Source organism: Podarcis melisellensis (assembly GCF_964234715.1).
Source record: "Podarcis melisellensis genome assembly, chromosome: 4".
NCBI classification, from domain to species: Eukaryota; Metazoa; Chordata; class Lepidosauria; order Squamata; family Lacertidae; genus Podarcis; species Podarcis melisellensis.
In genome coordinates this window covers 104,282,585-104,293,907 of record NC_138531.1, presented here as the reverse complement: position 1 = coordinate 104,293,907, position 11,323 = coordinate 104,282,585, and the positions used below count along the sequence as shown (strand labels likewise).

General features: G+C 52.6%; 1 protein-coding gene across 1 annotated transcript in view; it reads left to right on the top strand.

The window, feature by feature from the left end:
- The first annotated feature begins 2,011 nt into the window (after positions 1-2,011).
- LOC309369153 (uncharacterized protein) overlaps positions 2,012-11,323 on the top strand; it is a 33,436-nt gene continuing 24,124 nt past the window's right edge. Inside the window, exon 1 of the mRNA XM_081909886.1 lies at positions 2,012-2,073. The gene's annotated coding sequence lies outside the window, so the exon portion shown is untranslated. The remainder of the gene's footprint in view (positions 2,074-11,323) is intronic.

Here is an 11,323-nt window from a genome sequence, read left to right as displayed (position 1 = left end):
ATTGGCACTTGAGCATTTGATGAAGTTTGATGGATTTATTTGTTTCAGCATGTCACCGGAAATCACCCCCCCCATTTACACGTGTACCGCATAAGCACACACACACACACCTACACGCATCTCCCCTCTCTGACCCGAGAGATGTCCCTTTAGAGGGTCATCTCTTAAAAGCCTTCCGTAAATAAGGAAGCGCTAGACTGACAGCCGTCCGCCATAAGCGCTCCGCTTCGCCCCATTTTACTGTGAGTAGACCGGGCGCCTGAACTCTAGGTCAAACAGCGGCCGCCTCAGCCAATCATCGTTGCCGAACAGCGCCCCTGGTGGCGGCTGCGCTGGTACTGCAGCCGGCATTCGCTGCGTCCCTGTTTGACAGCTCACTGATACAACGTTTCCGAGTTCAGTCAACCGTGACTGATCCAATCAAGACCTTGTTACATTGTTTCCTGAACTTGGAGCTGGTTTGAACTTCAAAGTCTCTCGCCATTTTATATTCGCTAAAAATCAGTCGTATGTCGGATTTTCATCGGACCACTTTTATTCCACTGCATGTTACCAGGACTATCAAAGGGGGGTGACTTGGGACGGAGCGGCCATAATCCCTCGACTGAGCGGTCACGTACTCTGCGACCCTTCCCCGCTGACAGGACAACCTTGATAGCCATCGTGATGGGCTCAGACACAAGGCTATCAGGGATACAATAACTTGCATATCTTAGTGTATTCCACGCAGACTCTCACAAAGGACACTGACCGGATTCCCCTCAGGGGGCAGGAAACTTCGCCCTTTTCCTTTGTTTTTCAGGGTGACTCATGTGGGGAGGGGAGAGGAAGCTCTGGCCAGGTGTCAGGACACTCGGATTACCTGTGAAGCCCCTCCTCGACTCCTCCTAATTCTAATGTAATCATGATGTAAATATGATGTAATTCTGGGGGTGTAGTTTGGGGGATTAGCAACTAATAAAAGTTAGGGTCATCCTTTGTTCGGGGCTTCCATCTTGCTTCACCTCGTGGGCAGTGGGAGCCCTGTCGCGACAGTCTTTTCTTAAATAAAGACCGAGCCTACTGGCTGCTGATTTGCTCTGAATTGCTCTGGTCGGTGTCTTCATTTGTCCAAGAGAGCCCTCGAACTTTCCGGTAACAAGCACACAGTGAATTTAGTGGAGGGAAGGAGTGGCCTGGACAAGGCAGGGGGAAAGGAACAGCATCATTTGCCTGCTTTTTATATGTTCTGTGTTTTAAACGTCCCTGAGACCTCTTGATGAAGGGCGGTATGTCAGGTTAATAAATATTAAATACCACCACCACCCGTTGTTAGTCCCTTGAATGAGCAATTAGGGAAGGGGAAATGGCATACGTTTGTGTATAAGCATAAAAGGCATGCATTAAAAGATATTATTCATGATGAGAATAGGATTTATTTATGTCGAGCTTCTCTTGGTTCCTCCTTGGCAGCCAGTGCGATTCTTTCAGCAGGGCTAGAACTCAGGACCCGCTGCCTTGAGGGACACCTAAGAGCAGTTGGGCAGGGGAAAGGTCTCCCTTGGGAGGTGGGGGACTCTCCTTCCTGGGAGGTTTCTCAGCAGAGATCGGACGGCCATCTGCCCTGGAGGCTTGAGCTGAGATTCCTGCATTGCTGGGGGTTGGACTAGATGACCCTGGGATCCCCTCCTCTCTCTCCACTCCTGAATTCCAGGAGGAGCTTCCTTGCCTCCTGCAAAGCCCTTTTCCCTGCAGGCTCTTCCTCCGGTTTCCACCCAAGGGAGGGAGATGCTCAGAGTCCAGCCAAGAGCCTCACCCCCAAAAGGATATCTGGGCATGGGCGGAGCCAGGGGGCAGCTGCCCCCCTGAATCCATAACAAATAATAAGAATATGAGGCTCTGTCAAGCGGGAGAGGGCTGAGCTGGAGGGACTCGGCCTTGCAAGGGTTAAAGGGAACCGAGCTGCCTTCCTAGAGAGGCCAGGAAGCAAGGGGGGCAGGTCCTCCAGAGCCAAGGCCCCCCTCCCTCCCCAGTCCTTTCCTGCTTGGGTGTCTCTCCTGCAAGGGCTGCCTCGCTCTCCCCTCCCGGGATCTGGTGAGTCTCCCCTCTCTCCCCCCAGAGGGTGCAGTGGGGAGACGGGGGGGGGGTCCCAGGGCTGCAGCACAGGGGAGGGGGCCTGGGGGGCCTGATCTGCTCCTGCAGGGGGGGACCCCAAGTCAGGGAGGAGGAGAGGGTCCTGCCAGGGAGGGGCCAGGTCTGCCACGCTCTCCCTCCTGCAGATCAGAGGATCCCAAACTCAGTTGGCCCTCCACCCCCCCTTCAGAAAAACAATGACTCCCACGGAATCTCCCTTCTTTAAGCAAAGGAGTCCCATTGCACAAAAGAGGGAACATCTGCAAATGGTTTTCCAAAGCTGGACAAGGAGGTGGACTTGTTACGGAAAATCCCGGGTGCGGGGCTACCCTGCCACCCGGTTCGTCGGACAGAGTCCGCGGGTCCTAGCGGAAGAAATAAGCTCAGCCGGAGACTGGAGCAAGATGCGGAGATCCGAGTTTATTGCGCAACAGGTTCAAGATGGTATTGAACCCCGAGAATGGGGTGACATAGACTTTTAAAAGTTCCCTCCAAGTCCCAGAATACAATGCAAAAAACGTCATGAATATGTTATGGGAAGGTTGGGTTACATGTAAACACGTCATGAATACATTACAGATGGGTAGGGTTACACATATTAGCATTTCAGGAAGGGAGGGGAAGATATGCAGAGTAAGGAATATGCATAGATAACATGGATAAACAGTTCTTGAGTACAGGTGATGGCGAGACAATGGTACAGATATGCGTCGTCTGCCACCTGACATTGCCCGGAGGAAGTGTTTGGCAGGACGATTCGAGCGGATTAGAGGTCTTCCTGAGTACGTGACCTGTCGCTCAGGGGATTATGGCAGTGGAGCGGTAACATGGAGTCCAGAGGGAGCTGAATAAAATGGCGTCAAAATGGAGAGAATCGGAGCTTTGGCTGATTTTATATCATTTTCCGAAGGTTACGGCTGCTTTGCCGGTCAAGTGTGTATTGTATATTGAGAACGGAAACAAATGGATACATTGTAACAAGACTTTGACAGTTTTACGAGGCCCCAGGTTTCGGTTCCATTGTTCTCGCAGTGGGGGGCCGTCAGCAGCTTGTCAGTGAGTTCAATGAGGCGTGCAAGAGCTCCCTGAGCTAGCTCCTGCAGGATGAATGCACGGCTGTGATTGGCTAAGGCGCAGCCCGTTTTGTGAATGGGGCTACAATGTAATACGGTCGACTCACGTTGGAAATAGGAGGGAGAAAGGTATAGAAAAGATGGGGCTTATTTCGCCCGCGTGAAGGGAGGAAAAGAGAGCCTTTTATTTACAAGGCAAGGCAGGGGTATAGTGTGGTGCTTGTGCAACGGTGTGGGGCTGAAGGTTCGGGGCCAGGCTGGTCACTGTGGAGGTCATCGGCTCGGGCCCCTTCTGGGAGCGCTGGGGAAGGATGGGTACCCCCCCCCCTTGCTCCTTCCGTATCAGTCCCCCATTCGGAGATAGATTTGCATTAAAGTTCTGTAAGAACTTGCAAATCTTTTCTCCGCACCCTATACCCCTGTAATTTCATACTCTCCTTCCCCAAGGTGCCTCATCTGCACATATTCCGGGAAGACGGGATGGTTGCGAGTGTGAGAATAGGCTCGAAGAGAAAGGGAGGTGGGCTGAGTGGGACAGCGGAGAAGAGAGCAACAAGGGGAAACACAGTGTATAGCGCAGCAGAGCATTGAAAGGCAAAGGACGACTATAAGGGCAGAAAGTAACATCACCTTAAGTAACTGTCGGAGCCATCCAAGCTTGGGCAACCATCCCCATAAGTCTATGTCAGATAGTCCTTCATGTCGGATTTCGTCTAGTTCCCCAGCCAACTCGTGAATATTATTCAAGTGTCCGGTGATGTTCAAAGTCTGGTCCGTCACATAGGTGCAACACTCAGTACCTATTAAAGCGCATGTCCCCCCTTGGCTGGAAAGGAGAAAGTCCGTTGCAATCCGGGTTTGTAAACTTAGTTGTCTCACTTCTGACAGCTCTGACATCAGGGAGTCTGTGATTTGGGTGGCTTCCTGCATAAATTTCAGGAGGATGTCCGTAAGGCGGAGTATGTCCACATGGTTGGAGCCGGCCCCGTAGGCAGGGAAGAGTGCTCGACCAACAGTTTCTCCGTTTGCAGCGACATCGGACAAGTCAGATAGTCCCTTTTGTTCTCTCTTGTTCCTCTGCCTCCCGGGGGGTAGATGTGGGACCACTCTTATGCCGGGAACAATGTATCCCACGAAGCACGATCCTGACATATGTGGGCTCACCCAGGTGTATGCGCGATGGCCGCACACCCAAAACAGGCCGCTCAGGTAGGATTCCATTCTCCCGGAGGCGAAAGCTTGTAATAACATGGAGTCCGCAGGTTGAGGCTGCCAGGCCGGGGGGTGTCCAACGACGGTGGCCCAGGCGAGGGTGAGGTTTGGGAAAGTCCGGGACCCAGTCATGTCAGTGACGGAGACATGGCCGGTGGGTAAAAGTTCCAGGTTGGACGTGCAGGTACTGGACCCAATGAATGTCCCTTCCCCCGTGAAGGTGCGGCAGAGAGGTCCCTTTGTCGGGCCGGTAAGGTAAAGGTATTGATGGGTCAAGTTCAACGCAGTTAGGTTCCAGGAGGCAACGTCCCCAGAACGGAATTGTTCTAAGGTGACTGGGACCGGAACGAGGGGAAGGCTCTGTTGAAGGTGGCTGGGCGCATGAGCGCAGATCCAGCATTCAGGGTAGGGTGCCTCCTTGGCCACCTGGCCCAGGAGTTTAATATATGAATTCTGCTCCCAGGAAGAAAGGAGATCCTCTCCCGGGAAGGAGGGGTCAGCGCCAAGTTGCCGGGGTGCTGTGCCAAGTGGATGAAGGGGGTCGGTGGTGTTTAGGAGGCGTCTGTCTTTGGCTATACCCCCACATCTCAAAGGTCCAACGTTATCCCACGTGGGGGAGCGCGAGGGGTGCGCCGGATGATGCCACCCTTCTAGGTATTCTGCACCCCTCCAATCGTGGGTAGTTCCGAGGTTCCAAAGGCAACAGAACCGTCTCAGGCAAAGTCCTTGTAGTTGGGGTTTCCGCGGTTCCGGGGTCATGAGGAGGCATTGGAAGCCGAAAATCAAGTTATCCGAGGGGTGGCTTGTGTCTGTATAGGCTGTTATGCTTCCCCCTCTCTCGATTTCGGTCCAATTCGGGTTTCTCAAGAGTTCCCCGTTGCCGTAGAGAAAGTGGGTTCCGTTCTTACAGGTGAGTCGGTAGGAAGAATGGTCGAGGGTGAGGGCGGCTGATCCGATTCGGTGTAGGGTCTGGTCTCGGATGAAGAGTTCCCAATACTCATTGTCTGTCAGTCGGGGTACGAGAGAATGTCGTAGCAATGTCCGGGACTCAGGAAGGCAGAAGTCAAAGTCCCCCATTCGATCCGGGTTTGACCTACCGCCAGTCTCGAGTCGGTGGTAGTCTAGGAAGTGGTAATCCGTGGGTAGGCCAGTACAGTGGTCGGCGGGTACGGCTGCAAATTGGGTGATAGCTTGGCAGATGATCAAGATAAGAAAGTTCATGGTTGTAGTCCGAGGATGGCAAGGCGTAGGAGTATAAGAGGGTCGAAGGGTCGTGAGAGCGCGCTGTCAGCGGAACTGTCAAAGCTGTCAAAACGCGTTGTCAGTGGAGCTGTCAAAGCTGTCAAAGCGCGCTGTCAGTGGAGCTGTCAAAGCTGTCAAAGCGCGCTGTCAGCGGAGCTGTCAAAGCTGTCAAAGCGCGCTGTCAGTTCGCTTTAAGCGTAACTTGATGGCGTTGGGGTCGGAGACGATCTCAGATGTCCAATTAGCCGAAGTGGGTTCTGGTCCAGTCTGTTGAGCCCGAATTTGGCCCCGATCTGGTCCGGTCTGTTGGGCCCGATTCTGACCCCGATCTGGTCCGGTCTGTTGGGCCCGATTCTGACCCCGATCTGGTCCGGTCTGTTGGGCCCGATTCTGACCCCGATCTGGTCCGGTCTGTTGGGCCCGATTCTGACCCCGATCTGGTCCGGTCTGTTGGTCGTCGTCGTCGTCAATGTACGAAGTTGGTGGAGTGGGTGGAGTCGTGAAGGTGAAGTCCTCACCAATGTCTTCCTCGGTTTCTTGCGGGGGGGGTGAGGGCTTACACCTCGTGTGATGGATCCACGAACTCTTCTCACCTAATTTTATAGCCGTTGGTGATGTCAGAAGGATCTGGTATGGACCTTCCCACGCAGGTTGGAGGGGTTCCTTCTGGTAGACTTTGACGAGGATCCAATCACCCGGGCTGAAAGAGTGGGCTTGAACGTCGATGGGTAGGCTTTGTCCTTCGATGGCCGCGTACTGGTGGAGGCGTTGTAGCTGTGTCTGGAGCTGAATGACATAGTTAGTAAGCTCTGCTTCTCCTAGTTCAAGTTCTGAGAGCGGGAACTGAGTGTTATAGACGGGAGGAGGTCTCCCGAATAAAAGTTCGTAGGGAGACAGTTTTAACGGTCCAGTTGGGGCGCTCCGTATATTATGGAGGACCAACGGGAGTGCATTAACCCATTTCAGTCCAGTTATTCTGCAGAGTTTTCCTAGTTGAATTTTAATTTCTTGGTTCATTCGCTCTACCTGGCCCGATGATTGCGGGTGATAGGGTGTATGAAGGTCCCATTTTATTCGCAGGGCTTTGGCTACTAGTTGTACTATTTGGGCTGTGAAGTGGGTTCCTCTATCACTATCTAGGCGGCGGGGCACTCCGAATCGAGGTATAATATCTTGTAGGAGGGCTCTAGCTACCACAGAGGCAGTGGGTTTTCTACAGGGGAATCCTTCTACCCAGGAGGAGAGTTTATCTACGATAATGAGGGCATGCTTGAAACCCTGGCATTGCGGTAAGTCAATGAAGTCCATCTGCAGGCTCTCAAATGGAACGAATGCCCACAGTCTGGCTCCTGGTGGCGTTCTGGGTTGCCGTTTGGGGTTGTAGGAGTTGCAGGTAACGCAGTTCTTTGATGCTGTTGTGGCTGCAACTGCGAGTCCTGGAGCGTACCAAGACCTCTTAACATGTTCTATCAGTCTCCCTTTTCCCCAGTGTGTTTGTTGATGGAGGACCCTCACCAACTTTGGAACCCAGGCTTTTGGGAGGATAGCCCTGCCATCTGGGAGAACCCAAACGTTATTTTGTTCGGTTGCGCCCACCGATCGCCAGAGGGTCTTTTCGTCCTCGGGAGCTTCTTTATAAATTTGTGTAGTGTCTATGTTGAGTGGTATTTGTGGGGCTTGAAACTCTGAGTCGTCGTTTGGGGGGCGGAGTGCGGCTGTTTGAGCCGCCTTATCTGCACGTCTGTTTCCCTTTGAAACAGGATCTCTACCCCGGGTGTGAGCTTTACAATGGACGACTGCGATTGCGGTAGGTAGGTGGATGGCAGTAAGTAGTCTCTCTACCAGGGCAGCGTGTGAGATCTTTGAGCCAGCAGCTGTTAAGAAACCCCTTTGTAACCAAATTTGGCCGGTCGTATGCACCAGTCCGAAGCAGTACTTGCTATCCGTATAGATTGTAGCCCGTTTGTTTTCACTGATTTCACAAGCCCGTATGAGAGCTATTAATTCTGCTGCTTGGGCGCTGTACTGAGGGTTTATTGGATTGGCTTCAATGACCTCGAAATCAGTGACCACTGCATACCCTGATTTCCTTTCCCCCTCAACAACCTTTGAGCTACCGTCCGTGTAAAGGATGATGTCTGGGTTCTCTAGGGGTAGGTGGTCTAGATCTTCCCTGGGCTTTTCAGCTTGCCGGACTATGGTGGCACAGTCATGGTGTGGAGTGCCGTCATCGGGGAGTGGAAGAAGGGTGGCAGGGTTGAGGGAGTTAACTCGCTTTATGGTGACATTCGATGGAGTCAGTAGGAGGGCCTCGTATCTGTTTAGTCTAGAATTTGAAAAATGATGGCAGCCCTTTAGGGTCAGGAGGGTGGAGACGGAATGGGGCACATGGATGGTGATCTCGTGCCCCAAGACCGTCTCTTGGGCCTTTTCTAGGAGGATCGCGGCGGCTGCTATGGCTCTCAGGCAACCTACTGCCCCCTTTGCGGTGTTATCCAGCTGGAGGCTGTAATATGCTACCGGCCTCTCTGTATCTCGGAAAGGTTGGGTCAAGACTCCAGAAGCTACCCCCATCTGCTCGTGGATGAACAGGTTAAATGGGATCCTGTAGTCTGGCAGACCTAAGGCAGGGGCAGATCGTAATTCCCGTTTTATGCGTTCAAATGATTTATAAGCCTCTTCTTCCCAGACCAAGGTGTCTGGGTGGTCTTGGCGGGTCATGGCAGTCAGGGGCTTGGTTATCTCACTGTAACCCGCGATCCAAGCTCTGCAGAAGCCAGCCATTCCTAGGAACCCCCGTAGTTGCCGCTTTGTTTTGGGGAGGGGGATTTTTGTGACTGCTTCTATTCGGTCCGTGGCAAGGCTTCGGGTACCTATTCCTAGGATGTGCCCGAGGTATTTTACTTCCTGTTTGCAATACTGTAGCTTTTTTGGTGACACTTTGTGTCCCTTCCGTGCCAATTCAGCAAGGAGGTATTTAGTGTCCCCTTTACATGCTTCCTCACTAGTGGAGCAGAGGAGGAGGTCATCTACGTAGAGGAGGAGGGCGGAGCCAGCAGGGAGGTGAATATCCTGTAGATCTTGGTGTAATATGGCCGAAAAAATAGCGGGTGATTCTACATATCCTTGGGGTAACCTTGTCCAGGTTAACTGGCTGGGTCCCCAGGTGAAAGCGAAGAGGAACTGACTGGCTGGGTCCAAGGGTATACTAAAGAAGGCGGAGCATAAGTCTGCAGCGGTGTACCATTGAGTGTCAGCAGGTATGGCATTCAAAAGGGAATTCGGGTTGCCCACCACTGGGTGGCGGGGTATTACGAATTGATTCACGAGTCTCAAATCCTGTACAAAGCGGTATCGGACTGGAGCTCCTTCCGCAGATGGCTTTTTTACGGGAAGTACTGGAGTGTTACATGGAGACGCGCATGGGATTAGGATCCCCTTTTCGAGGAAGTCCTCTATCATGGGAGTTAGTCCGTCGATGGCTTCCTTGGGTAAGGGATATTGTTTGGTACACGGAAAGGGTAGGTCGGTTCTATAGGTGATTTTTACTGGGACTGCAGACAGCAAGAGACCCACTGAAGTCGATTCGGTGCCCCATAAGGAAGGGGGTAAATCGTTTTCCAATTCAGGTGGGAGTCCCAGGAACTGCCCGTCGGTTTTCGCTTCCTCTATTATTCCTTGAAATGCGGGGATGGAATCCTCCGGCATGTATAGATAGATACCCTCCTTGGAACATTTAATTGTTGCATTCAATTTACAAAGGAGGTCCCTTCCGAGGAGGTTTACTGGGCTGCTAGTTAAGAGGAAGGTGTGTTCAGCCAGTAAAGGTCCGAGTGTGATTTTAGTAGGGCGAGAAAGTGGACAAGTACGGGGAATCCCATCCAGACCCATAACTTTTCTGGTCTCTGAGCCTGCTTCGAGGTGACTATTGGTTAGGGTGGAATAGGTGGCTCCGGTGTCCAGTAGGCATTTGTATGGATGGCCGTCTATATCTATGGTGCAAAATGGGTCTTCTGCGGATAACGCTAAGACTGGGCAGATAGTTAGGGTTTGTTCGGGATTCCCTTCTAATTGTCAATAGGTTTCTTGGTCGTCCGGTGGGGGTTGGTTAGGAGGGTGCAAGGGGGGTGCCGTGGCGTTGGCCCACGGGTGGGTGGATGTAGTTATAGCGGGCATCTGCGTTTTTGGTCCCGGCAGAGGTCTCTGGTTCGGGAAGGATGTGTTCGGAGGTAGTTGAGGTTTATATGGGGCATGGGCTGGTTGAGGGGCATGGGTGTTGGTTGGTTGGTTCCCGTATCCGTGAGTCGCGTTTGGATGTGGTGTTCCATAAGCCACGTTATTGAGGTAGGGGCAGAATCTTCTTATATGTCCCTCTTCCTGACAGTAATAACACCCTCCGGTGGCCGGTCCCCATGATCTATGTGGGTTTGAGTTTCCTCCTCCCCGGAACCCTCTTCCTCGGCTGAAGCCCCTGCCCCTATTCGAGTTTAAGTCCATACTCAGGGCAAGGATCTGCTCAGGTTCTGATCTAGGGTCCTTCTTTTTCCTCTCATCTCGTGAGTTATAGACGGATTTGGCGATGGAGAGGATTTCGCTGATGCTTTTGCCATCGTATCCTATTTGCAAGTTCAGGGCCTTTCTTATGTCGGGGCAGGCTTGGTCCTTAAAGAAACCTTTGACTATGACCTCGTGTTGGGGGTTTTCAGGATCGATTCCCCCCCAGGTTTTGATGGCCGAGACCAGTCTAGTATAGTAATCAGATGGGTGCTCGCCGGCCCCCTGCAGTACGGTCTGGACCTTCGTCCAATTTACGGTACGTTGACCGGCGGCCTTAATGCCGTCTAGGATTGCCTTTTTAAATAAGTTCAAGTACCAGATGCCGTTGGTAGTATTGTAGTCCCAAGTTGGCTCGATGCGCAAGCACTGAGCCGTAAGTGGCTCTAATCCTTCTGGGCGTCCCGCTTGATAATTCGGGAGTTCGATTGCCTCTCCGGCCTTTGCTAGAATATCCGCCTTCTCAGCCTCGTTGAAGAGGGCGTTTAAGAGAACGTGAACATCTGGCCAGGTTGGCTTATGGGTTGAGAAGATCGCGCTGACCTGGCGGTGGCATTTGTCCGGGTCGTCTCTTAAAGATGGCATTTGATTCGACCAGGTTACCAGGTCTGCCGTAAAGAATGGTTGGTGAGTATACACCATCCGAGGGGGTCCATCTGGCTGCAGGGGTGGAATAGGCAGTGCCCTTAAGGGCATCTGAGTTGCTGCGGGGTCTGCCTGACCCGAGTCCGCCCGCTTGGATGTCCCTGGGATCTCTCTAGGTCTCTCAGGGGTCTCTTTTGATTTCTCATGGAGACTGGAGTATTCTGCGGTGGCATTTAATATCTCTCTAGCTCGTTGTCTAAGGGACAGGAGGTGAGAGCCATCTAAGGTGGCGTTCTGTATCTCTTTAGCTCGCTGCCTGGTTAATCGCGGGCTCGCGCCCCCCCGCGCTCCTGGTTCTTCTATATCTGCTTCGCTATCTGAGTCCTCCCTTGGGGCGGGTGGAATGGTTGGCCTGTAGTAGAATGGAACGAGCGCTTGTTCTATGGGGTCGTCTCCTGGGTGTCCTTCGTATGGGGGGGGCGGAGGCGACTTTCCATGGGTTAAGATAGGTAGTTGGTAGGTCGCCGCTCTCTTGGTGGTGGTTT